This window comes from Rhyacophila brunnea, unplaced genomic scaffold (genome assembly GCF_057557595.1).
Source record: "Rhyacophila brunnea isolate RB1 unplaced genomic scaffold, BYU_Rbru_1.0 scaffold_22, whole genome shotgun sequence".
Taxonomy (NCBI): Eukaryota; Metazoa; Arthropoda; class Insecta; order Trichoptera; family Rhyacophilidae; genus Rhyacophila; species Rhyacophila brunnea.
Window position 1 is genome coordinate 7,071,073 of NW_028232882.1, and position 27,290 is coordinate 7,098,362.

Below are 27,290 nucleotides of genomic sequence, written 5' to 3' on the forward strand. Positions count from 1 at the left end.
CGTATCACACTTCAAAGTGAAAAGTTGTATCGGAAATATATTAAAGACCGTCCAACCTCTTTGGGTCGTATAGTACTAACATATTAAAATTCATGTCTAAATAAAACATGATTCTTGTCGGTTTACACTTTACAGGAAGCCAGCAGCAAACAAATTTTGAAAATAGGTGATATACTGGATTATTTGTTAGGTTAGGTTAGGTTTCCATTCTTGAATAAATTCATGAATTTTGCCAAAATCAGCTTTGAAAATTGAATTATGTTTATATTGAATCTAATAAAATTGGAGACCGTATAGTATACGGCCATCTCTTTCCGATAAGAGTACAATTTACATGTAACCGAACCTATCTACATATCTATAATGTTTTATTTTATTTTGGTATTTAGAGACTTTACTAAAATTTAAATAATTTGAAAGACTTTGAAAATGACAAAATATGTGGGTACTTATTATTACCAATTATTTCCGGGTTTTTATCAGTATTTCATTTGCTGTGTAGAATATAGCCCCACACTGTTATTTTCGCGGTTTTTTTAAAGCTTCTTACTCAGCCGATGAATAAAATGATTAGCGTCTAATAAATGTAAAGACACTTTGTAAAATATCTGCAAACAAAACAAAATATTATTCCCGCAGGTAAATTGAATTCGGCGCAACATTACGAATCAATTTCGGTTTTCTTCATCTGATTTACTGGCGGAAGGGTTCGCTTCGCGGAATGCCGCAAGATTTGAATTTGAATTCGCGTTGGAGGGGTGAGGGGGCCGCTTATTAGATTGGTTTGCATTCTCGCTCCAGCTTTTTACCATTCTTCCCGGTGCGGCTCCGGTTTGTTTGGCTCGCGATAATAAAATTCGGTCTTCCGCCGCGGCGCGGGACTGCTTCGGCGGCGCGACGTCTTTCGGCGCCCCGGTGGTAAACTTTTGGATATTTTTATGCTCTGGTTAGTGTATTTAATTGAAGTCAACTAAATATATTATGGTGCATGTCGCGGACTATCACGTGACGTCACAGCAAGCTGCCGCTAAGTGAATAAAGTGTGTAATGTCGTTTTAATCTGTGCTTGAAATGTTATCAGACTGATGCTCCCATCCCGTAGCACATTTTGAACCTTTTAAACGAACATTGTCAGTTGGCAAAATCTGCCGAAATCACCGAAACAACAATGAGGTCACCTCACGTTGAACCGCACTGCATCGACACCTGCATGACGTTTTGAACGTTTTTATCATATTATACATCACGTTTTTGTTTTTAGTGGTTGGCACTATGTATTTTCTAGAAGAATATTGTCTATTATCTATGGTCTGAAGGTTGGGTTCTGTTCAAAATAATATCTATATATATAATATCGCAAGTAATTTTAATGTACGCACACGTAGACACTGTTAAAATTAATTGAAGTTAGCATGAATAATTTAATAATAATTCAAAATACTAATACATCAGAGTTGGCAATCTCTATAATAGAATTTAGAGAGGTGGTGATCGTTCAAAATATTCTGCAAAATGACCAAACCATAGACTAAATTTGTCGCCGTGACATGCATCTCAATTTGATCACAACTTAACTGTGTACACACAGAGAAAACAACAACGTCGTATGTGTAATATCATAGTTCATTTGACCAAAAATTGTATTAATTTGGTTGTTGGTGACTAGTAAGTTAAGTCGAGTTCTGTGTGTACAGTTTTTTTAGATACTGGACTAGATTTAGTTCGTGTCCGGAAATTTCTACGTATGCAGTTCGCCGTATCATACTTCACCGTGAAATGTTGTATCGGAAATATATACTCGTATACCGTTATAGTATATACTGCATATAGTATATGGTCGTTTTCTCTTTATCTTTACCGATTTAATTATTTTGTTTTCGGGTAGACGATGCCTGCACCCCGTACAAATATTTCGCGATTTTTATTCCGGAATAATGCATTGTCGTCCCAATTGTTGGGGGCCTCGCCCGCCGCATTCGTTCGCCGGCGCATCTCGGTGCATACAACCGCCCCACCCTCAGCCACCCAATGCAAACAATACCTGCGACTCCACCGACCCAAGATTGGATCGCAAATAAATGCGAGACACCAGACCTGCATACATTTCGCCTTCTCCTGCATAACTGCCACACACTAATTTTTTTTTTTATTCCGTCGTGATTTACTGAATTTATATTTCAACCGCCCCCATAGTTCGTCCGAGTGAAATACGGAAATAAACATAGACAGATTATAGATTGAATAAAAATAGACTAGTTATATAATTATAAGTAGGGAATCCAATCCCGAGCCAAAATTTTGATCCCGGGATTTCGGGATTACAATTTGACAATCCCGGGATTGGCATTTTTTTCCATTGTTAATATAAAAAAAATATATTTACAAATAACATTGATAAAATCGGTCAAAAATAAATCTAGTATAATTTATACTATTTAAGACATTTACCGTTAATATTGTATACGTTCAATCTTGGAAACACATAAGTTTAATGGAGTAAATAATATTGTAATATAAATAATAATGTGAATTTAATATGAGATTGCTGTTTCTGATAGTAAAGACTTAATGAATGGGTTAGCGAGATTTAAAATAGTAAAGTAAATCACGGTGTACTTATGGCCTTTCCGCTTCATAAATCTAATTAGTCAGCTAAATATGAAACTGCCGTAAAACGTATGAGATCATGGTGGAATTACTTTGTTAATAGTGGGAAGAATTGTTTTTTTCCAATCTTTCTCATTTTTATTAATTTATGTGAAAAAATAAAATGAATCGGCAACTTACACATGGGTATAAATCAAACTTCATTCAAACTCAGTTTATTTCTAATGTTCTGATGTTTCTTATGTAATTTGTTATTAAAAGTATTTTTTCTGTTATATTTTCGTTTTTATTTTATTTTCCATATAAATTGATAGAAAAATCAATCCCGAAAGATTCGGGATTACGTTTATCAATCCCGGGATTCATAGGTATCGAAAACAGCTCGGGATCCCGGGATTGGAATCCCTAGTAATAATAGAAAAGATAATATATTGCACATTCAGTACGGCAGGATTATAGACCACCCCCTTGGCAATATTCTATTAAAAACACAATAGACCTCACTAGGCAGACGATATATTTTCATAATAATAATGTTTTATATATAATATTATGTACGTACCTACTTATAATGTAATATTTCATTAAGCTAGCTTTCTAAGTGAATTTATCTTTTGTCGGATGCGATCTAAAAAGAAATAACAATAACCAGCCTAGGAGGATGAAGTAGGAACAACTACTACAATATCGCTTTGGAGATTATCTTCAAAGCAGAAGACGGCGTCTTCTCCTTCCTGTTGAAATATGGCTTCGTCCATTATAAGAGAATGGTTGCCCCGGATTTATTATGATAAGCCTGACAATATAGGACCCCCCATCCTTATCTTATAAGGGGCGGGGGGGTTACAATAATAAATCCAATGAAGCCCTATACAGTAGTGGGAAATTGATTTCATTTTTATTGTTGGGTTACCTTGTGTTATATTTACACGGTGGTTCAGAAATAATTTAACTCTTCGCGTAGTCCCATTTTTAATTCACACCTGAATTGAATTACAGAATTTTTGATTGGGTGTTTGGCATTTTATAACGTTAATTGATATCGGTACCTGTAACAAAAACATCACCATACTAAAAACATGAATATGAGTAATCTAAATTTCAGTTTTTTGTCTTGTGTGAATCATCCATTCTTTGTAACAACATGACCCAACCACTTAATGCCGTCCGATTTGATGGACCCTTGTACAAATCGTCATTATTGTATCTCCGTCTCAAACTTTACTCTGTCATTGATGTTTCCAAAAATACTACGCAGCATGATCCGCTCAAATGAGCTCCGTACTTTTTCCGTGTTTTTGGTCATGCACCAGGTTTCCGAGCCATACATGACAATTATTTGAAGTACCTATGTGTTCAATGCTTACAAATATTAAAAGTAAACTAAAAAATATATTAGATTGTTAACGAATCACCATAAAATAAACGCCATATTCCAGAAGAAAATTATGTTTTCTACGAAATAAGACAGGTTATAAGTAGACAATAGTTGGGTATGGGCGCGCACGCAAGTGCACGCAACTTTCGTAAAGCCTCAATTACATTGAGCTTCTTTACGAGCTTTTTATTGGCGAATTTACAATCTGCCTGTAAAGTCGCCCAGTGTAATCATCGAATAAGTTAATAAGCAGGTTGTAAACACTCTACCGAGAAAAGTTGAAAGCCGGTCAACTTTAAACGCTACACTCCGGCGTGTGGGCCTATTGTGTCTGCGCAGTAGAGCGCAGTACCAACCTCCCGGTAAAAAAACGAACTACGTTCCGTCAAAATAGTCGCTGGCTTGTGGCTTCTCAGCGAATGGAAAGTTTTGTGTGTAATCATCAAATCGCAGTAGCTGAATCGTCCGCTTTTAAATTCGCCAATTAACAGCTCGTAAAGAAGCTCAATGTAATTGTCGCTTAAGTGGCCCGATGTCTAAAGCGTTGAGAATCTAGCGGACTGAGGATTGAGGACATCTTAGGATGACTGACCCAGAGTAAAGAAGTGTTAGGGATTATACTGCAAGTTGGTAGCCAATATTCGATAGAAGATGGCAACAAAAAGAAGTATATGTAAATTCTTCTTCTTTCGACTATGTCCGATCCTAATAGGATCATATGGGCCTCCACAGAGTAGACGTTTGTATTGACAGATTTTGTTTTTTACGAGAAATGGATGTCAGCCACTTGCTTGACCTATTAGGTCCATACCCTGACACCCACAAATTGAAAAACAATATGTGTATTTGCCAGCCCCAGGATTCGAACCTGGGACCCACGGTGTTATAGTCCAACGCTTAAGCCGCGCGACCACCGTGGGCGGGTGTAAATAATAATATTTAATTAATTACTTTATTTATTCAACGAATAATTCACAAGATGTAAGAATGTAAAGTTTAAAAAAAGTAATTAATTAAAAATTATTAGCAAGTTCAAGGAAGCTTCAGCACTAAAATATCTTGGGAGTGATCCGTGACGTTGGTTATTAATTAAAGTAATACCTACTTACCTACTTTTATTTAAAATACAAAAGCTGATAGCCAATAGTAGCTCAATGTAGAAAGCGCTTCAGAGAGTATTATATGAGCCAATAGTTAAAATGTGTCGTAATTAAGTATGCTACCTTTAGCATAGTAGTCTATATGTGTGGGCGCGAAACCCGAGAGATGCAGGTTCTGTCTTACTTTTTTCAAAAAGATTTTTCTATTCGTTATATTATAATAAATTTTCTCAGAAGTGTTTTCAAAATTATGTATGTTAAATAATAATATGTATTTAATTAGAATAGATACTGTAATACTTTGCTGATCGCCCTGTTAAAATAAATGCTTTTATTCCTTGTTCGCGATAGAATTGTATTGTACCCCGAACAGTGGGTAGGTACTTACTACTCATATTTTATTTTAGTTCCCGGCTAGGATTGTTTGTTTTGCCAGTCGTCTCCTCTTATTTATTTTGCTCTGGAAAACTTAAAATCTAGTTTACGGCGAACGGATTTGCTCTTTGATGTCGTCTTATGATGTCGAAAGTTTTTTAGTAATTTAATGTTTTAGGCGAACCCCTCACCTCCTCCGCCAACCCCTTATTCTTGTCTAGTTGTCCTCTTCTTCTTCGTTGGAATTATTCGGTTGTCATGCGTGTAATGGGTATAATTAATTAAGTGACATGAACCTTTTGCGATTTTGCTTGTCGTATAATATACGAGGGTGGGTCAATAAGTCCTTAGAAAAGCCGACAGGTGGCGCGACTAGTACTGTAAGCGGTTTGTTTTCATGCAGCGGCACTACCGATTCAGTATGCTGCGAAGTTTCAATCAGATTGGTCGGATTGTTGTGTGTTTCTCGTACATTTAAAAAAAAAATTTGCTTGTGGAAAATGGAAAAATGAAAAATGGAGAAAATTGAGTTTAGAGCTGTTATTAAACATTTTAATATAAAAGGGTTAACAGCAAAGGAAATAAAAAATAAGTTGGATTTAGTTCACGGCACATCTGCTCCTTCACTTGCAACTATTTATAACTGGTTAAATGAATTTAAGCGTGGTCGTACATCAACAAAGGATGAACCACGCTCAGGACGTCCTGTAGAGGTGACTACACCAGAAATGATCAATAAAATCCACGATATGGTGTTAAGTGACCGAAGATTAAAGTTGAGTGAGATAATTGAGGTTACAGGGATCTCAAAAGGTAGCGTCATTTCTATTTTACATGACAAATTGGGCATGAAAAAAAAATCTGCAAGATGGGTGCCGCGTTTGCTCACAGTCGACAATAAACGCAATAGGGTGGTGGCCTCTAAAGCCCTGTTGTCGCTCATGCAACGCAATCCGGATGAATTTTTTCGTCGCTTTGTGACTGTAGATGAAACATGGATACACCACTATACTTCCAAGACGAAAGAACAGTCAAAGCAGTGGATTGCGGAAGGCGAACCATGTCCAAAGAAGGCGAAAACCGTAAAATCAGCTGGTAAGGTTATGGCTACTGTATTTTGGGATGCACGTGGAATTATTTTCGTTGACTATTTGGAAAAAGGAAAAACAATAACAAGGGATTATTATGCATCTTTATTGGACCAGCTAAAAAACAAAATTGAAGAAAAACGGCCTCATTTAAACAGGAAAAAAATCCTCTTTCATCAGGACAATGCCCGTGTTCACACATGTTTACGATCAATGGCTAAAATTGAAGAATTGAAGTTCGAATTGGTCGACCACCCACCGTATTCGCCAGATTTAGCCCCCAGTGACTTTTTCCTTTTCCCAAACTTAAAAAAATGGCTAAGTGGACAACGTTTTTTTTCAAATGAAGAAGTCATCGATCGGACAAATGCTTATTTTGAGGACCTTCCGAAAACTTTTTTTTCTGACGGTTTAAAAAATATTGAGAAACGTCTAACCAAGTGTATTGAGCTCCAAGGAGATTATGTTGAGAAATAAAAAAAAAATACAAAAATAAAAACTGTTTTAATGCTTTTTTCTAAGGAATTATTGACCCACCCTCGTAATATATTATATTTAATTTGTTCAATCCGGCAAAGATTTAAGACGCCTTCCGAAGAGGCAGGTTTTTCTTGACTTGTACGAGGATTATTATTGTTAGTCATTCGCTCAGCCTATTAGGTACATGCCAAATACACATTTTAATAATAATAAAAAAAACAATCGTCCAATTAGTAATTAATTACTCTCATGGTTATGTGTGAATATCGCGTGTATGTTATGATTATGTAGATACTTTACGGCACATTTTATATATAATATCAATAGATAATGCAGAATTAATTTTCACAATACTTCTTACATCGCCGATAACCTCATGTGCAATCAATAACATAGCACAACCACTAAAAAATGACGTCATATAACGACGTCTTGAAAAGTCACCTTTATTCAAGTACACGCATGACTTATTTCCGTTCGGTTTTAGTCAATTTTTTTTCTGAGATCACGTAGTACAAACTTTTTGTCATTGCGTGCGAGGGTGATTTATGCGATTAAAAACAATATGTTTTGCCCCACGGCAGATATTCTGCTACCGCCTGCCCTCAAGGGCAGATCAGATTAATAACATAGAAATGTGAAAGAGAGTCGAAATGGACCAAGATTTTCAAGCATGTTTCGTTTTTTTTCTTTTTTAAGCCGTATAACCCAAAGGCACAATGTGCGTTTCGCTTACGACGTTTACCTTGATACAGATTTAACTATTGAAAATAACATTATTCTTCATCACGTGTTTAAGTTAATCCCATATTTCTCAACACCGTTATACCACGTCCGGAAGGGTAAGCCAGTTCTCATTAATTTTGTAATCCCTGGCATACTGGTCTTAAAAACTATTTTTATATTATTTTTCTAGGTTGGTATACACATCATCAAAGTATTTGTATACATTCGAAACTTACCTACTTGAAGCGATATACTTACTCGAATACAAGTAAATGGAACGGGTTATGTACGTACTGGGAAAGAAATGCATTCAACATTGAAATAATAAAGGCGACAGTTGCCATGTCAATCCCGCGGCGCTGCATCTCAAACTAAGTGCAACAGAATCTTTCATAATCGCAGGATAATAATATAATATTAACATGTTCCAATTTTCCAAAATGAAAGACGTATTCATCGTGCCTACAATTTTAACTGTGTTTATTAAAAGTAAAACGAAGAAAATTTTAACCGGAAATAAAGCTAATTCTTATTTTAAATTATTGGATATAGAGTAATGTGAATAGGGCAAATAAATACATTCTGGAAAAAACCAACCACTTGAAAACGAAAACTTTTTAAATAAAAAATTCCTTAGCAATGCTGGGTTTTTTTTATAAAATAGATTTCAATATTTTAAACGAATTATTTTTCTCTCTGTTTATACCGAAACTTGTATAAGTATAAGGTTTTAATATAATTTTCAATAATAATTTTAAAATAGAGATTTCAATAAGTACTTACATATTTTAAAAGTGATATTTTTTCTCCCTCTACATCTAACATGGGCATAGTTTTTAATAAGTATGAGTATTGTTGGTATAATTTTAAATTTTCATCAATGTTTTGTTGTGTAAAATTTATTTAAAACATTTTATCAAATAAATTTTTGTATACATTGTCGTGTTTTTTACACGGTGTGTTATTGACAGTTGAAAGGCTAAATTGCACACTGTGGTAACCATTTTAATTATTAGTTTTTGATAGTTATTTTTCATTGTGCCAATTTGGTGGGTAGCTCGCAACTATATTTTAGGCATACACAATATCACAAGATCGCAAGAAGAATCAACCCTTTTTATCATCTTACTATCGACCATTTTTTCAAATTCAAATTTATTTATTTTAACATCACAAATTATAAATTCAAAGCGTTCACGACATGAAAAAGTAGGTTTTATTAATTTATAAATATATTATATAAATAAAAAAAAACAGGGTACTATGAGTAAATAATACAATAATAAAAATAAAAGTACATGGAAAGACACAGAGTGAACTAGGTTGATAGACCCTATCTTAAAAAAATATAAAACAACGTAGGAAGTAGAATATATCAATACATCAAGCGATTTGATTAAACATAGTTATTGCCCTCCCAATTGGCATTATTAATGGCAGGTTAGTTCTGCACCTTGGGAGAACAAACAACGGATGCCCCCGATTTCTAAGATAATTACCAGAGACACACAAGCCAATGCTACCAAGAATGGCAGAGTTTCCATTTACGCCACATATGTGTCGGAAAAAATATGTAGCTAAGTAAAGAGTCCTTCTAAACTATAAGCTACAGTATGTAAGCATACCTAAGAGAAAGTCAGTCGGATAGAGCCACGGGTAATATCCATATAACCAAAAGTAAAAGAGTCTCAAAAATTTCTTCTGGATCCTCTCCACCGTAAGGTCGTATATCAACTGATGCGGGGCTTAGACAATAGACCCACTCCCCCAGTCTGCTTCTAACTAAGGAGTTATAGAGAATTTTTAGTACCGTAACACTTATTTCACACTATACGGTTTTAACCGTACTTACGGAAAAATTCGAACGGTAAAAATCCGAATCGGCAACAAGCTCATTCTCTTTTCACACATATACTGTTTATGCACGGTTTTTTTCCGTCACAAGCTCAGTTTGTGGTTGAGTACCTACTGTGCTGTGCCGTACGATTTAAAACCGTGTAATGTGAAAGCGTGCAATTAGGTCACGTACACCACAGAGTCATCGGTGGCCGTCCGAGCGTCGCGAATACAGTGGGAATGGACGACTGATTTGAGTTTCCCCATCTCCACCCGCCATGTATATGCAGCCGCGGTTTGTGCACGGCCGCCTTCCACGACGCTATAAACGTGTCAGAATGAAAAGATTTTAGTGCCACACTTCCTTGTCTCGAAACCATGCTGCACGGGACTGATGTGGCAACCATGCACCTTAGTGCTTAAAGAAAGAGTTTAAGAAAATAAAAAGAATCTTGACTTGCTCTGCCGTCATTTATCTTTAATGACATGAAGTGTCCTCTGTACCCGTGTACTGAAACTCTGCCGAAACAGAGGAGTCATGAGTTGAAAGTGATGAATCTAAGGAAGGATCGGAACTATTCCGTCCTTCATATGACGCAGCAAATTTTTCAAATGCCTTCAAGGCCTTGGTTGATATCAAGTTGGCGTGTCCAATCGGACCCGTGTGTGGACGGACCCTGGCAAACAGCTCCGCTCGGTCGGATCCCATCAACGGGCAATTCCAGAGGACGTGTTCAGCTTCTTGATGGTTGTGCCCGCATGTGCATTCATACGGCGCCGTCTTGGTTTTTAACCGTCGCCGTGCAATCTGAAAAGGGCCACGCTCTTCTTCACGCCACTAAAAGAATGTCACCGTTCGTTTTTTTGCCGTGCGGTCAAAACCGTATAATGTGAAAGGAGCGTAACATCCGAAAAGACCGGGAAGTACGCAAGACAAAGCCCATCATTTTTAGCGCCTTTTATTGTATTACTGACAATATGCACATTGTTTTCTTTCGATGAAAGTTTTTGAGAATCACATAAAAACGTGTGACGAAAATAAAAACGGTTGCAGTGTTGTTTTCGAGAATGAGGGGGAGCTTGATTAATTAGTCGCCGACAAAGAAGTGTTGCTGCGTGTCTTGCGGGTGCATTCGTTACTGAAACTTAATTGCACAACACGCTCCTCCTTAACGCTGCCTCTGACAATTCTAATTCTTGCGCCTCTTCGGATAGCAGGTCGTAATAATGTCTTGTCTAGAACCGAATTGATCCTATAACCCAGGATGTGAGGAGGAACACTAAAAATTACAACTTCGATCTTCATAGAAAAACTTTAACGGCGTTAAAAATTAAGTGTGTTGTCTTTCCCACCGGAAAGATAATTTAATATTCCATAGCTCTCCATCAACGGCTCAGGCGTGTTGTTATTCTTATAAAATTTAATATGAAAAGACAACAGGCACTTAATTTTTTACGCCACATTTCCGCATAGCGACTTCCAGGAGAAAAATAACTTAAATAATATTGATTGGTAGATATTGTTGTCTCTGGCTATATTTATCGTCTTGCAGTATAATATCTACTTATCAGTGGCGAAGGGTGGCCGTAGGCTGTTAAGACTCTACATAAATAGTGCACACTAAACTTTGTCAGTCATACGTATTTGTTTTCAATTAACTAAGACTACAATTTGCAGATAGTGTTGGTTAGATTTTAAAAACCAATAAAACCCAGGAACAACGCGATTTTTAAAATTCTTAATGCAATACGGCCATCTTTTTGCGATACAGTCTCCCTAGTGTCCTCACTTAACATCACCCATTATCAATCTCTTGCCTACATATAACTATTATATTGTTTTTAATAACGAAATATTTCTCTATTTTACAGATTGGCTGTGACTTAAACTGCGAGACTGACTGAATGCACAAACCACCAAAAAGATTTTTTTTAGAAAATCCTGCCTTACTAATTTTAGGTAAGTCGTTTTAAAATTAATTAGTTGACTCTTCGCATCAGACTATATCCTTTTCAGTATTATTAATAGACTGTCAAATTATGTTTTTTCAATTGTTACTATGTCGGCTTAATTTTCTGTCTAAAAAATCAGGTTCATTCATTTAGTCAACAATAGTATATAATAGTCAATACAATGCAAATTGATAAGCATTTCATGTATGACCTACTAGTTTAAATTGTCGCAATTAGATAGGATGCTTGTAGCATAATTGGTTAATGCACAGTTGGCGCGATACCATTGGTTATACGGTTTCAAATCCCGTCGAGCATCGTATTTTTTTCAAATATGATTTTTTTAGTCGGTAGGTATATATGTGAGGTGTTTTCAAGTTATGTATGTATGATTGTGTTAATTTCTTTGCATGCATACGTTGAAGATAGCTACAAAGAAACAATACGATGCATAAGGTAATGAAATTACATACAAATTGAGGCTACATCAATGACATTAATATGGAGGAAGCATCTGGAAAAAATGACACTCTTTGTCGGGTCTGCCGAATGGCATAATCTGTTCTAACGCCATTACAATAAAGGTGATATTGCTATAAATTCCCGATGCGTGATATCGCATAATGGAAATTGCGAAATTTTGTCACGTGACGTCTACCTATAAATGTGCGAATGTCGCTATGCGTGAATTTACTTGCTAGCTACTGTACTGAGTGCGTTGTCCATTAATAATGTCATTGGGCTACATACAGTCAATGACATTAATATGGACTAAGCATCTGGAAAAAAATGACACTCACTTTTTTGTCGGGTCTGCCGAATGGCATAATCTGTTCTAACGCCATTACAACAAATGTGATATTGCTATAAATTCCCGATGCGTGATATCGCATAATGGAAATTACGTGACGTCTACCTATAGATGTGCGAATGTCGCTATGCGCGAATTTACTTGCTAGCTACTGTATTAAGTGCGCTGTTCATTAATAATGTCATTGCATACAGTAAAGGACGGCGATTTGTAACTGCTTATAGGCGTTATATTGCTAAGATAATAATTCACAGCTACACCCACCCACAAACCATTCTCATGGCCCCCACAGGGCTAACAGGCCTCTATCCTGGAGGCCCGGGCTCAGAAGGGGCCCGGCGAGGCGAGTCGACCAGATAAGTGAGATAAACACACATAACGATAAAAAAGTAAAATAATGTTATTTAAAATTATGTGGTTGTACGATAAAATTTTAAATTTTGTATCGTTAGTCGACAACTCCATAATTCAAATGGATGTATTAAAATATACAAAAAAACACAAAATATACACATTAATTTTACCGCGTACACCATTTGGAAAACGCCACTGTTGAGCATTACACCGAATTTATCCCTAGCGATAGGTAGGGGGCCGCCAAAGATACTAGCCTGGGGGGGGGGGGGCGGTTCAGAATGTGGTGGCCATGCCCAGTCTACACCCATGAATTTGAAAATTTACCCTACTATCAATGTTTTGTCAAACATTTGATGTGTTTTAAATGGAACTCTTTAGTTCTTTTTTACAGTAATTTTTGACCATTCGCTAATATTAACGGAATTTGAAATAACACATTAAAAATACATAAGAATGCATGTAAAAAATGTAAAAATAAATGCATTTTAGAAGATAAGATTTTGGAAGTATATTCAGTATTGCTTACCGCCCTGATTGCGATGTAGGTTCGTTGGTTCTAGTTCCATTCGGTATAACAAAATCGAGGATTTAAAAAATATATGCGTATATGTTTTTGAGGTTGTTTAAATTTTTTAAGAACTACAAAATGTACGTAGCTTTCTACTTTTTAAGACCATGTAAAATAAAATTGAACGATGGTATGGCACAGCGTAATGGGTAAATCGGCGGTCCTTCGAGCTTTTCCGGCCGTCACACGTTTTTGACGTTTGTCTGGCTGTGTATGGCGCGGGGTGCGGAGGGGGCCGCCGACCACGTGCGCGCCGCTGTAGGTAGGCGGGGACCAGACGGTCAAAGTGTTGCCAATTTAGTGTTTTTATTGTCAAACTTAGAACTTTTTATTTAAAATGTCCGCATGAAGTGAGTATTCCACCTTTTCAACGTTCTGTACATTCTGTACTTCTTATATTATCACAAGTAAGTATGCCTAAATTTTATCGACGATATTCAAACGTCAACAGAACTCCTACAATTAATTGTATTAGAATAAGTGAGTTGCTTAGAGTCGTAACTCACATATTCCAAAAATCAAGTTTTGAGATAATCGCAAAAAGCCACCAGAGCGCTTTTTTTGTAATTAGAAGAAAAGTATTGAACTCCCTTGAATATTAATGAGTAGTTGAGTCGATTTACATTATTTTTTAAATATATATAATATGTACTACTAACGCTGCAGACATACATCATACTATGAGAAATAAAGCTTGTTGATTGGTTAGAAAGGCCTTGGTGACAAAACTCACATTATTCTTAGAAATATGGTGAGTTATGACACCAACATTGAACTTTGTCAACGATTTTCACATGGTGTAAAGTGACTTTTGATACCCGACTATTTTTCTGTATAGATTAATGCATTTAGAATCACTTGCCATATGTAACTAAAAAACGACAAAATTGCAATATGCATATTAATACTATCGACCGAATGTACGAGGGTGGGTCAATAATTCCTTAGAAAAAAGCATTAAAACAGTTTTTATTTTTGTATTTTTTTTTTATTTCTCAACATAATCTCCTTGGAGCTCAATACACTTGGTTAGACGTTTCTCAATTTTTTTTAAACCGTCAGAAAAATAAGTTTTCGGAAGGTCCTCAAAATAAGCATTTGTCCGATCGATGACTTCTTCATTTGAAAAAAAACCTTGTCCACTTAGCCATTTTTTTAAGTTTGGGAAAAGGAAAAAGTCACTGGGGGCTAAATCTGGCGAATACGGTGGGTGGTCGACCAATTCGAACTTCAATTCTTCAATTTTAGCCATTGATCGTAAACATGTGTGAACACGGGCATTGTCCTGATGAAAGAGGATTTTTTTCCTGTTTAAATGAGGCCGTTTTTCTTCAATTTTGTTTTTTAGCTGGTCCAATAAAGATGCATAATAATCCCCTGTTATTGTTTTTCCTTTTTCCAAATAGTCAACGAAAATAATTTCACGTGCATCCCAAAATACAGTAGCCATAACCTTACCAGCTGATTTCACGGTTTTCGCCTTCTTTGGACATGGTTTGCCTTCGCAATCCACTGCTTTGACTGTTCTTTCGTCTCGGGAGTATAGTGGTGTATCCATGTTTCATCTACAGTCACAAAGCGACGAAAAAATTCATCCGGATTGCGTTGCATGAGCGACAACAGGGCTTTAGAGGCCACCACCCTATTGCGTTTATTGTCGACTGTGAGCAAACGCGGCACCCATCTTGCAGAAATATTTTTCATGCCCAATTTGTCATGTAAAATAGAAATGACGCTACCTTTTGAGATCCCTGTAACCTCAATTATCTCACTCAACTTTAATCTTCGGTCACTTAACACCATATCGTGGATTTTATTGATCATTTCTGGCGTAGTCACCTCTACAGGACGTCCTGAGCGTGGTTCATCCTTTGTTGATGTACGACCACGTTTAAATTCATTTAACCAGTTATAAATAGTTGCAAGTGAAGGAGCAGATATGCCGTGAACTAAATCCAACTCATTTTTTATTTCCTTTGCTGTTAACCCTTTTATATTAAAATGTTTAATAACAGCTCTAAACTCAATTTTCTCCATTTTCCATTTTTCCATTTTCCACAAGCATTTTTTTTTTTAAATGTACGAGAAACACACAACAACCCGACCAATCTGATTGAAACTTCGCAGCATACTGAATCGGTAGTGCCGCTGCATGAAAACAAACCGCTTACAGTACTAGTCGCGCCACCTGTCGGCTTTTCTAAGGACTTATTGACCCACCCTCGTACCTACTTGATGGATTTTGAATTTCAATTCTAATGGATTTAAGTTTTGTACTATTCCATTTTAGTAAATTAAATGGAATGTACAATGGAATAGGAAATAGTACAAAACTTAAATCCATTAGAATTTAAAATTGCAATATGTGAGTTATGACTCCAAGCGACTCAATTACTTATTGACTGTATTCACATTAATAATTTGAAACTTTTTGAGTTGTAAAGCTCTATGAGAGTTAAATTGTTTTTATTACATACGAATCATATATTAGAAATATGATGATATTTATTCAAAATAGAGTAGATGCGACTAATACCGTATACCAGTGGTTCCCAAAGTTGACTGGGCTCCGACCCATCTAACAAAAATTTCCAATTTTGGGACCCACCTCTTAGCTGTCTTACAGAAAAGAGGGCATAAATATTGGTAATGCTCAGATTCCCTAGTGGCGAGTCGTGGAACTACTTAATGCTGTCTTATTTGTTCTAATTGAAATAAAAAAAAATATTTTTTATAAGCGTTACCAATATGAATGAAAGACTGTTGAAATAAGAAACACAACTTAAGGGGGGACATGCTCGTCGAAGGTCAAAATTGAGTTTTTATTGTATTTTCAAACCATGATCCTGGACACTCCTTAAACGTTGTAGATAATCTATTTATATAATTTTGAAGCCTTATTATCCTTTATAGTTATTTTAAACATTTGATGACTGCATAAAGTATTTTTGTTACATAAAATAGTATTCTTTTAAACCTCTCGCTCTAATGTTTTAGAATATAGTCATATTTCGGTACATAACTGTGCAGTGGTGTTAAGATTTTTTACATTTATTAATTTTTAAACGCATTTATAAAACCATTAGCATAATTTATTACGAGATAATTTTTGTAAAATATTCACGATAAAAAATTATATTGATAATCTCTGTGATCCCAAATTTGACAAGAATTAGGCATTTTATTATTCAAAAAATCGGCAAGATTAACACATTTCAAGATGATTCTAAAGATATTTATTATAAGCTATGTCTTTGACCATTTAAGTGTGATAAACATCTTATGAATAATGATTGCTTTATAATAATTATTGACCTAAGAATAAGGTAGTGTTTTTTTGAAATACGCCATTTCTTTTGTCATTCCCCAGTGGTTAAGCTACAACATACGGCCGTAGTCAGAAATTTACAAACTATAATTGATGTAGGGAGTAAAATAATATTGACGCGCGTGTTTGAACATGTACCGTTTAAAAAAAAATAAAAAAAAATTCGGTTAGGTACATGTTCAAACACGCGCGTTAACATAATTTTACTCCCTACTTTAATTATAGTTTGTCATTTTATGGCTATGGCCGTATGTTGTAGCTTAACCACTAGGGAATGACAAAAGAAATGGCGTATTTCAAAAAAACACTACCTTATTCTTAGGTCAATAATTATTATAAAGCAATCATTATTCATAAGATTTTTATCACACTTGAATGGTCAAAGACATAGCTTATAATAAGTATCTTTAGAATCATCTTCAAATGTGTTAATCTTGCCGATTTTTTGAATAATAAAATGCCTAATTCTTGTCAAATTTGGGATCACAGAGATTATCAAAATAATTTTTTATCGTGAATATTTTACAAAAATTATCTCGTAATAAATTACACTGATGGTTTTATAAATGCGTTTAAAAATTAATAAATGTAAAAAATCTTAACACCACTGCACAGTTCTGTACCGAAATATGACTATATTCTAAAACATTAGAGCGAGAGGTTTAAAAGAATACTATTTTATGTAACAAAAATACTTCATGCAGTCATCAAATGTGTAAAATAACTATAAAGGATAATAAGGCTTCAAAATTATATAAATAAATTATCTACTACGTTTAAGGAGTGTCCAGGATCATGGTTTGAAAATACAATAAAAACTCAATTTTGACCTTCGACGAGCATGTCCCCCCTTAAATAAAAAAAATATTACTTAAATACCTACACCTGCAAGAAAGTTATTTCAATGGGAAGGATGTATTTGTTTCTTATTTTTCTTCATTACAGTTTTAGCATCAACTTCAACTTTAGTTACTTTTAATCGCAGTGAGTTTGATATATCCAATTTATTTCGGTATTTAGTTTTAATGTTAACCATAGCCGAAAATCCGCCCTCACATAGATATGAGGTAGTAAAGAGGAGGATGACTTTCATAGCTTCATCGAACAGGCAAGGATAATTATCAGCAACTGAGAGCCAGAATTTCGTTAACTGTTTACGATTAAAACTATTTTTCAGTGACGTATCTTCTGATAAATCAATGAGTTCTTCACTAGCTTTTGTTGACATACTAGTTGGTTTAGTTTATTTCAATTTTTAGGAATTATAAATAGCTGAATGAAATATCAAATTTATCACTTCCTATTTTTTTTCATGTATACGGTGGCGAGGGCCCACTCAATATTCGCCCGCGACCCACTGGTGGTTCGCGACCCATAGTTTGGGAAACCATGCCGTATACAATGTATCTTATTTTGGTACTTAACATAATATGTTCATTGTGGCCGAATAGATTATTTTTCCATCCCTCGGGTGGCATTGGTTAACGGTGGTTGGCAACACTGGGGACGGAGGCATTCGGCACGCGAGAAGAGGAACCCCTCGCCCTCTCGTCGGCGAAATTTTCAGTCCAGTGTCATTTCCGACGCCGCCTCAGTACGGCGTTTCCTCGCGATTTCCCGCCGAAATTTTATTGAAACTCTGAAAATTCGTGCGTGTCCGAAGTTGTCTGGATATTTTGCTGTTTTCGAAATTTAAATTATTTCGAACGTTTTGTGAAAAGTACTTATTATCTTTGAAGGAAACATTTGTGATTTGTTGCCCACTTGTTATTAAAGTGGGTAGGTTCCGTGTGTGTTTGTGGTCAAATTGAATCCATTTCACTTTGATATAAATTATTAGTAATAAATTAATATGTGGGTATTATTATAATTTATGTGAAACTTGTTTCATGTACCTATGAACTTTAATAAAATATAGAATTCTAATCGTTTTTTTCAAAATTTATTTAAGAATTTCAGTTTTTGATGCGAGTTTTTGATTATGTATTCATAACATAAATAAAGCATGCAATGTCCTATTTAGTAAAAATGTATCTTACAAAATATAATTTGATTTGAATTTTTTTAATGAGGTTTGAAAATAGTACTTAATAGTAAAAACCTACTCTTTGTTAATAATATATGCCTTATTCAACGATTAGTTGACTTCAATTCTAAAAATTAAACCGCGTTAGGAAAACATTATTTTTGTCGATCAAGCGTCATTTAAGAAAATGGGTTATGAATGAAAATCAAATTTTTAATATAATTATTAATTTAATTTAATAATACAATGAGCGTATGTGTATGTGTGTAGCGAGCATTAATGAAAATGTGTTTTGTTAACCATTTTAGGACTCATTGATAACCACGTACCAAATAGTAAATTCATTATTTATTGCAGTATAATTAATGTACCCGATTGATTTTTTTTATTCACGTAGTAGGTACTTTTAAATTAAAAAATCGGTAATTCACTGCTCATCATCAATAGTTTACTTCTTAATATACGTAAAAAAAATAACACTCATACCACGCCTGGAATAGCGCAATCGGCAGCGTGCGCGCTCGCTAATGGTCGTGCGCCACCTTTGATTTCTATATCTCGAATCTCGATAAACGAAGTAAAAATCATAGTTTTTCACACACACAAACAGTATTTTATTACAGAACAGCTAGATTCACTCTTCCGGGAATTTTCGTGTAGGTACCGTGCATAAAAAAGTATATAGTCACTTCATTAAAGAAATTAACATCAGTACTTAATTTATTACTATTATATCCTTATTTATTTTATATGGGAGTTTTACAGCCGTATTCATACAGTCTTGAACCGCACTCAACGCAGTTAGTGGTTTATCGGCCGAATAAGAAAACTATAAAAAATGCATATGTCACGAAGATGCGTACAGGAATGCGCATCAAATTTAAAATGGTGGCGATCTGTCAGTGTCACTTTAATATACGTCTAATAAAATGAGTTCATCACAACAAGCGTTAGTAGGTTTAGTTCGTCTTGATTGAAGTTAACTGCCCGTCGTCGTTGGGCTATAGATGGATTCATGATGGTAAAAATGTATACAGATATCGAGGATCGATGGAAATGTCAATATTGTCAATGAGCCCGCGAAGCCGTATTGCCATATTATGGAAATGTTTACTGGGTATAATTTATCCTAAGTATAAAATAAATATGATATTATAACAAATAAATTATTTAAAGTTTATGATAATTATTCATTTATAATTATTAAATTTATACGGTACCGTTTGCACATTTTTACACCTATTCACAATTTCAAAATTTTAAATTAATTATCGGGGAATCAAAATTTAAAAGTTGGTAACATTAGTCACGGCATGACGCGTATTACGTCAGCGACGTGACGTCACTATTCAACGGACTCTATTTAGGTTTACGCATGCAAATTTGCATTAAATAGCTTGAATGCAGTTTGCTGTTATATGCATACGCCAGTTAAGACAGTACGCTATTGAGCCGATTGCGTATTATGTATTTAAGAAAAAATAACAGTTAATTATCTTGGTTTTGCAAAAAAATCCTCGATCTATATCTAAATGCACATACTCTCATTTGCCAATCTACCAGGTGAGGTTTTCATCAATACATACTTGCTGGCATTACGTTTTCGAAAATAAAAATAGCTTCATGCTATGTTACTGTCATCGCGTTTTGTACAGGTGATTAATTATGGAGCAGGGATTTAGCATTAAAGAAATGCAAGTTACCTATTATAAATAAAAAAATATCATTTTGAATTATAGCGCCCGTACACGTGCATGGATTTACTGCCCGAAATAGTGCGTATATCGCGGCCATAACAAAATGTACTGTAAACATGTATTATGCTGCAGTTGGCAAGATCGCATGCATGCATCAAAAAAGTTGGGAAGCTTCTGAATTACTCACTGTCAGCAGTAAATCCATACACGTGTAAATGTGCATGGATTTACTGTTGACATTAAGTATCATCGCGGCACATAGTAAGAAAATGTAGGTATAGGTAAACATTTATTATCATGCAGTTGCAAGCTTGCATGCATGAATCAAAAATGTTTGGAAGCTTCTGAATTTTCATGCGACAGTAGGATTTTTTTGATCTGCACCTGTCGGCAAGAAAACGAACTACGAACGATTTTTCAGGTTGACCAATTTTCACTACCTGTCAAATAGTACGAAATAGTATCATAAAATGACAAAATCGCGTCTCGCTCACTCTTAAAGAATGAGATTGGAGAGACAGTCAGCACTTTTACGTGTAAACAGTTATTGTCACGATAGTTTAAAATACTCACTATTGCTGCCAGTAAATCCATACGCGTGTACAGGCGCTATAACTCCATGAACTCTACTTTAAACAGTGTTGTTATTATATACGTCGTATCTCATTTGAATATTTTTGGCTACTTACACCCTAAAAATCACTAATAAACAAAAATAAATATTTGTTTCTTTTCATAGTATGTATCATATTTGATAATCATCAGAATGTCTATCGTTCTGACGAAATGAAAATTTAACTTTGAAGTTGATTTACTGGTCCATTTTTATTCTTTCAATCAGGTCAGATCTGATGATTATATATTTCTATAATTCTGTATTCGTATTAATTCCTCTGTTGATCGTACAACATATCAAAAAATGTAGTGTTACAATCTAATATCATTCACAAATCAAAATGATTGTTACACGTGTTTCGTGAATATGTTACGCAGATACATTTGTTTGTATTCCCGCGACAAACCGTGTCGCGTGTCCTCACTTTCAATGAGCTTATTTTTCGCGGGAATCATATTCGTTTGATGTCGGTTTTGGGCGGAGACATTATTTAGTGACATATTTGCTTTTCCGAACAAGTTTCCAGGATCGTCTTTTGCCTGTTCGAATGAGCGGCTTCTTACATCTTCGAGGAATTCCCGCCGTTTGATGTCGTTTCGAGTCGACTTTATTCCGTATTATGTTTGCGGCGAATTTGTTTGCTTGTTCAGTAAGTGAATTCTATTTAACAAGTCATCATTTACATTGCCAAGTTGTCAAGAATGATTTTCAATTTTTCTCTCAGCCTCAGCGTTGCAGGCGAAAAAAATCATTTACATTATTTTGAGATAATATTGATGATAATATCCAACCGGTAATTACGTTTCCCATGCAAATGGTGTTGTTGAATTATTATCCTTTATCCACCTTTCTTTATATTAAAGACCGTCCGACCTCTTTGGGTCGTATAGTACTGACATAAAATTCATGTCTAACACGGTTCTTCTCGGTTTACACTTAAAGTGCACTTGTAAGCCAGCAGCAAAAACAAATTTTGAAAATGCCGATATACATGATTATTTGTTAGGTTAGGTGAGGTTTTCATTCTTGAATTCATGAATTTTGCCAAAAAAAGCTATAAATGAATTAATGTTCATATTGAATCTAATAAAATTGAAGAGATGACCGTATAGTATACGTATAGTATACTGTCATCTCTTTCCGATAAGAAAGCTCACGGCGAACTGTGCCGCGGTGAAATGTTTTGCGTACAATTTACATGTAACCTATAAACTTCATGGCCGCGCCCTTAGTTTACTGACTTCTAACATGCCATTGATGTTGCACACGTGACAGACCCAAATAGTCAGGCCGCGGCACAAACTTGCGAGTTCCGATCGTAGTACCTACCACTTATTGCTTATACTTCAAATGCATTGCGTAAACGTGAAGTTTTTCGATTGCATATTTCGTTTGAACTAATTAACGTGTTAACATTTTGTCAATATCGTCGGTGTTTTGTAAAGAGGGCTAATCAACCAATTTGGCTGAATCAGGATTTTTGTGAAAAAAACAATATTATGTCGGTACCTCACTAGCTTTGTTGTGTAAAAACAGTGAATTTTGTATCTCTACATGAAAGTACTTAAAAACGATAATCGTAAGGGTGAATATCCACTTACTATTACGAATAAAAAGCGAATGTGACATATTAGGCCTTTTAAAATATTATATTGCCTATTTATAAGGACAGTATTCTTTCTAAGCTTTATTATAGACTCGTTAGACATTTATAATCATCCAGAAGTAATTAACAAATAAATGTCAAAAGTTAAAAATCCTCCTCAAATAGCATTTAGGTTAATTCGCCCTTTTTACAAAACACTGACGATATGACATATTAATCATTTCCTACAAATTGTTAACCAAACCTACTGCATTCGAAGCAAAAACCTGACACTACAATCTAAATTCACAATTTCGTGCTGTGTCCATGGGACAGATCATCAATAATGGTCCGAATACGATTTATCGTCCTTCAAACTGAAAAGTAATGCTCTGCCAAGGTGGACAATTTTTATCTGGCACCACGGGAAGGCGGTTAAATATGGATCTTTCTTTATTTTCATAGTATTAGTGGACAATGATGGCACTGGTTCACGAGGAGTGGAGATGTTATCAAAGCGTGTCAATATTTCAGTCGTCATCAGAATATCAAGATTTGTAGAGTCGTAGAGTTAGAGCAAACGGAAACCATCGGTGTTTGTACGCCGGCTAATTAAGCCGTGTCCACATTGACAACTTGATCCACAATCTTACTAAATGCGTATATTGTGTACTTCTATATTTTTATGTCATGATTGATAGTAAATTGTCCATGTTGACAACTTTACTTACCTAATTAATTAAATACTTAGAGGAAATTCATGATAATTTATAAATATTAGTTATCCACTACAAAATATAATTTAATACGGCACGTGTTTCGCTCACATAGGTTATTCAATTGGCTTATACTTATCATTAGCGAAATACGTGGATATTAAATATTTGTTGTATGTTGTGAAATCCGAATGATTTATAATCTTTATAAACAGTTGGATTACTAAGCATTAGTTGCCTATGTGAAAACATGAAATCGTAATATAGTTATTGTCTCAAAACAAATTATCATACTTCATCCACATAATTTACTGTCGATCAGGACCGGTTTCGTCCACTTCAATATGACACCGATCCAGATTATTACATAAGGGATTAATGTAAATGCTGTATTTTATTTTACTTAATACCGTCACTGTACGGCCAATGCCGTAACCCTCACTTTTCACCAAAGTGACATTTTGATGGTAATGGACTTATTGCATACTCTTACACGAATTGGCCAAGTATTTAATTATAAATCCCAAAAAAATATTTCATATCAATATAATTCAAAACTATTTTATAAGCCATTTGACACTTAAAAAATACTACAGCCAAATGCTGTAACTCTCTCTAAACGTAAGCCACAGGGTACGTACAGAGCAAGCCACTCAATTTGTAATAAAATAATGAATACCTACATGTTATATAAAATAATAAGTAAATCCAATGCCCACAGTTTTTTCACTTCCTGAACAATTTGATATTTGAGGGTTACACTACTTGGCCTGTACAGTTACGATACAATGACATTCTACCAAGAATTGAAAAATAACACAATTTAAAGTGATAGGCATTTTCACAGTATAAAATTCAGTTGATAAATAAAATTGTGATTTTTTTTTATTTTGTGATATAAGATTCTCCTCATCTGGCGATGTGTCTCTGCTATATAGAGCACTCTTAGCGGTGTACGCGTAACATGTAAACATATAATATTAATATATTCGCCATATATTATTTTCCATCTTCCCCCGCAAAGCTTTAATGTGATTTGCCAGCGACTAAAGTGACGTGAAATGTTTGACGAAACTTTGTGCCTGACTCGGGGAACTTTGCCCGCCTCCACCACCGCCGCGTCTCTCCTGATGACTAAGTTTCGACTCAACCTGCTATGTGAGTATACAATATAATATTTAATTATTCTTACCGTAAATATTATCCAATGTGGTAGGTACCTACTGCTCCTTCGGAAAGTTGAATCCCGAGCTGTGTCACCTTCGTCGTTCGGACGGCTGACCGCAAGGCCGACTATATTCAGGCTGTGGCACTGAATTGGGAATCATGATAGTGGTGCTAGTTATTGATTTTGTACGAATGTAATGCGGTGGAAAACTGTTAGCAATAAATGAAGATTTTCGATTGTATATTTCGTTCAAATTATTACCATTTATCTTAATTTGCAATAATCAGCATTTTCTACACTTTACCATATTTATTTATTTAATTATTTATTTATTTATTTAAAAAAGACACATTGAGCACATACCAAATTACTAATTCAAGACGTTCACAACATGACATTTCGAATAAAAAGTACTGGTAAATTAACTTAGTAAAGAAAAAAACAAAGGAAAAAATAATTTCATAGCGAAAGACATAAAATAAAAAAAATAACAATAATTCAATAAAAATACAAAATAAACAATAAAATAGAATTTTAAAAACAAAATACATAATATATAACTATCCTCCTACATCTCTAGGGAGTCCATTGACCAGCCGCACAGCCCCGGTGAGCCTGATACGAGGAAACAGTCTTCACCCAAAATAGGTCATCCGGTGCATTCGAAGTATAAGCAATAACTAGCACTACCATTTAGTTTCGTGTGACGACCTGACTTTAAATGGGCCTTGGGTGACCTGAACATGGTTTGAGAATCGCTATTATGACATCTATTGAAAGAATTTAATACTGTCTTATTGTGACACATGCTTTTGTAGTCGCACTTTGCTTCGTAGGGCTTAGACAAGACCATGCAACTTGCATCAACTTTACGCGTTTAATTGAATTTTAAATACTAACCGACACCGTCTGTAAATTGTAGTCTCATTTCAATGAAAACAAATGTGTATGACTAACAAAGTTTAGTGTGCACTATTTATGGCGGATCTTAACAGCCTACCTCCCAGTGGCGAAGGGTCGAGGTAGGCTGTTAAGATTCGCTATAAATAGTGCACACTAAACTTTGTTAGTCATATTTTTTTTGTTTTTATTGAACTAAGACTACAATTTACAGATCGTGTTAGTTAGTTTTTAAAAATCAATTAAACCCTGCCTAAACGAAACCATAATAGTTTTGGTCTAATTTGGGCGATACGACAAAATTGTGCACACTTTTTCATTCATAGTTATTTGTTTTCGTTGGATTAAAAATACATATTACACATATTGTTGGTTAATTTTTTTATTTCATTAAGCCCTGCCTAAACCAAACTATAATAAATAAAAAATATTTTTCTATCTATAAAATATTCAAAGTTATGTATGATTTAATTGCATAATTTTAGATATTTTATAGATAGATATGTATTTTTTGACTATTATCTATTATGGCTTGGTTTCTCAGAGTTTAATTGAATTTTAAAAACTAACCAACACTTTCTGTAAATTGTAGTCTTATTTCAATGAAAACAAATATGTATGTCTGAAAAAGTTTAATGTGCACTATTTATGGAGGATCTTAACAGCCTACCTCCACCCTTCGCCACTGCTACCTCCACCTTTCACCACTGCTTTTTACTATTATGGCAAATTTGTGGTGTGCGTTTATTTCACTTACTTGGTCCACTCGCCACGCCGGGCTCCCAGGCAAGAGCCCTGTTAGCCCCCCCATTGTGGGGTCTGCTATAGGTATGTATATGTTACGCCGAATGTGCGAAATTGACTATTACATGAAATGGGCAAAATTTTGGTTAATTCATGTAAGAGTTAAGCCCGTTGGCTTATTCATGAATTAGGTAAATTATCTGCCGAGTGCGTAAATTCGCCAGGGTATGAAATTCTTAAACTGTCAACATGACAGTAGAAAAAGTAAATTTAATACGGATGGTTTTATTAGTTATAATTGGACATAATATAATATTATTATTATTAGGTTAGGTTAGGTTAGGTTTTGTAATTCTGAATTCATCTGAATGTCCATTTTGAGGTTAGCTAACAAGTATCAACAAACTATCACAAACATACAATCGACCAATGCACGATTGATACCTAAGTACCTACGAATCAAATCGCGAAAATACCTTTTAATAAAATTCTTCTGTTATCATATTATAGTTCTAGATTTTTTTGCGCTTAGTAAATGGATATGAACGTCATTGTAGATATTGATTGGTATATTTTTAAATTATAATCAATGACATTTGACACATTTGGTTAGTTTGATTAGTTGCAAAAAAGACCACCGGAGCGCGACTATATATTTTGACCATAGATAATATACATACATTTTGACCAATGCATGAGCATTTGACACATTTAGTTTAGTTGCAAAAAAAAAAACACCACAATGCCAAATTGACTGACAATGACAAATTGACTATAATTTGTCCAATGCATGAACTAGGAAGATTTTTTTTGCCGAATTCACGCACTCGGCAGATATTTTGTCTAATGCATGAATAAGGCAACGGGTTTGCATTTTTCATGATTTAGGCAAAATTTTGCCCATTTCATGAAATAGTTCATTTCGCACATTCGGCGTAACATATATAATATATTATATCTGCGATATCAGCTTCCGTCATTTAGTCATAAACTCATAACGAGTCATAACATTTCGGTTCCAAAATTAATAATAGCTTGTATCGTTAATTAATTAAATAAATTATGGCTGCGTCTCCTATCTCTATCGGACTCTGTCCATCCGCAGAGTAGGATTCTGTTTGCGTGTCGCCGCGAAATGTTTTGCGGCGTCCGATTGCTGACCGACCGGCTGTTGCGGAAAATGTGTTATTATTGTTTCGCATTGTATCTCTTTGTCGACGAGTGGTTTTGG

General features: G+C 34.9%; 1 protein-coding gene across 2 annotated transcripts in view; it reads left to right on the forward strand.

Annotated features, from left to right (window-relative positions):
- Window positions 1-27,290, forward strand: part of Axn (protein axin) — a 262,982-nt gene that overhangs the window by 97,933 nt on the left and 137,759 nt on the right. For both annotated transcript variants that reach the window (XM_085949346.1, XM_085949344.1), the window contains exon 2: window positions 11,463-11,550. The gene's annotated coding sequence lies outside the window, so the exon portion shown is untranslated. The remainder of the gene's footprint in view (window positions 1-11,462; window positions 11,551-27,290) is intronic.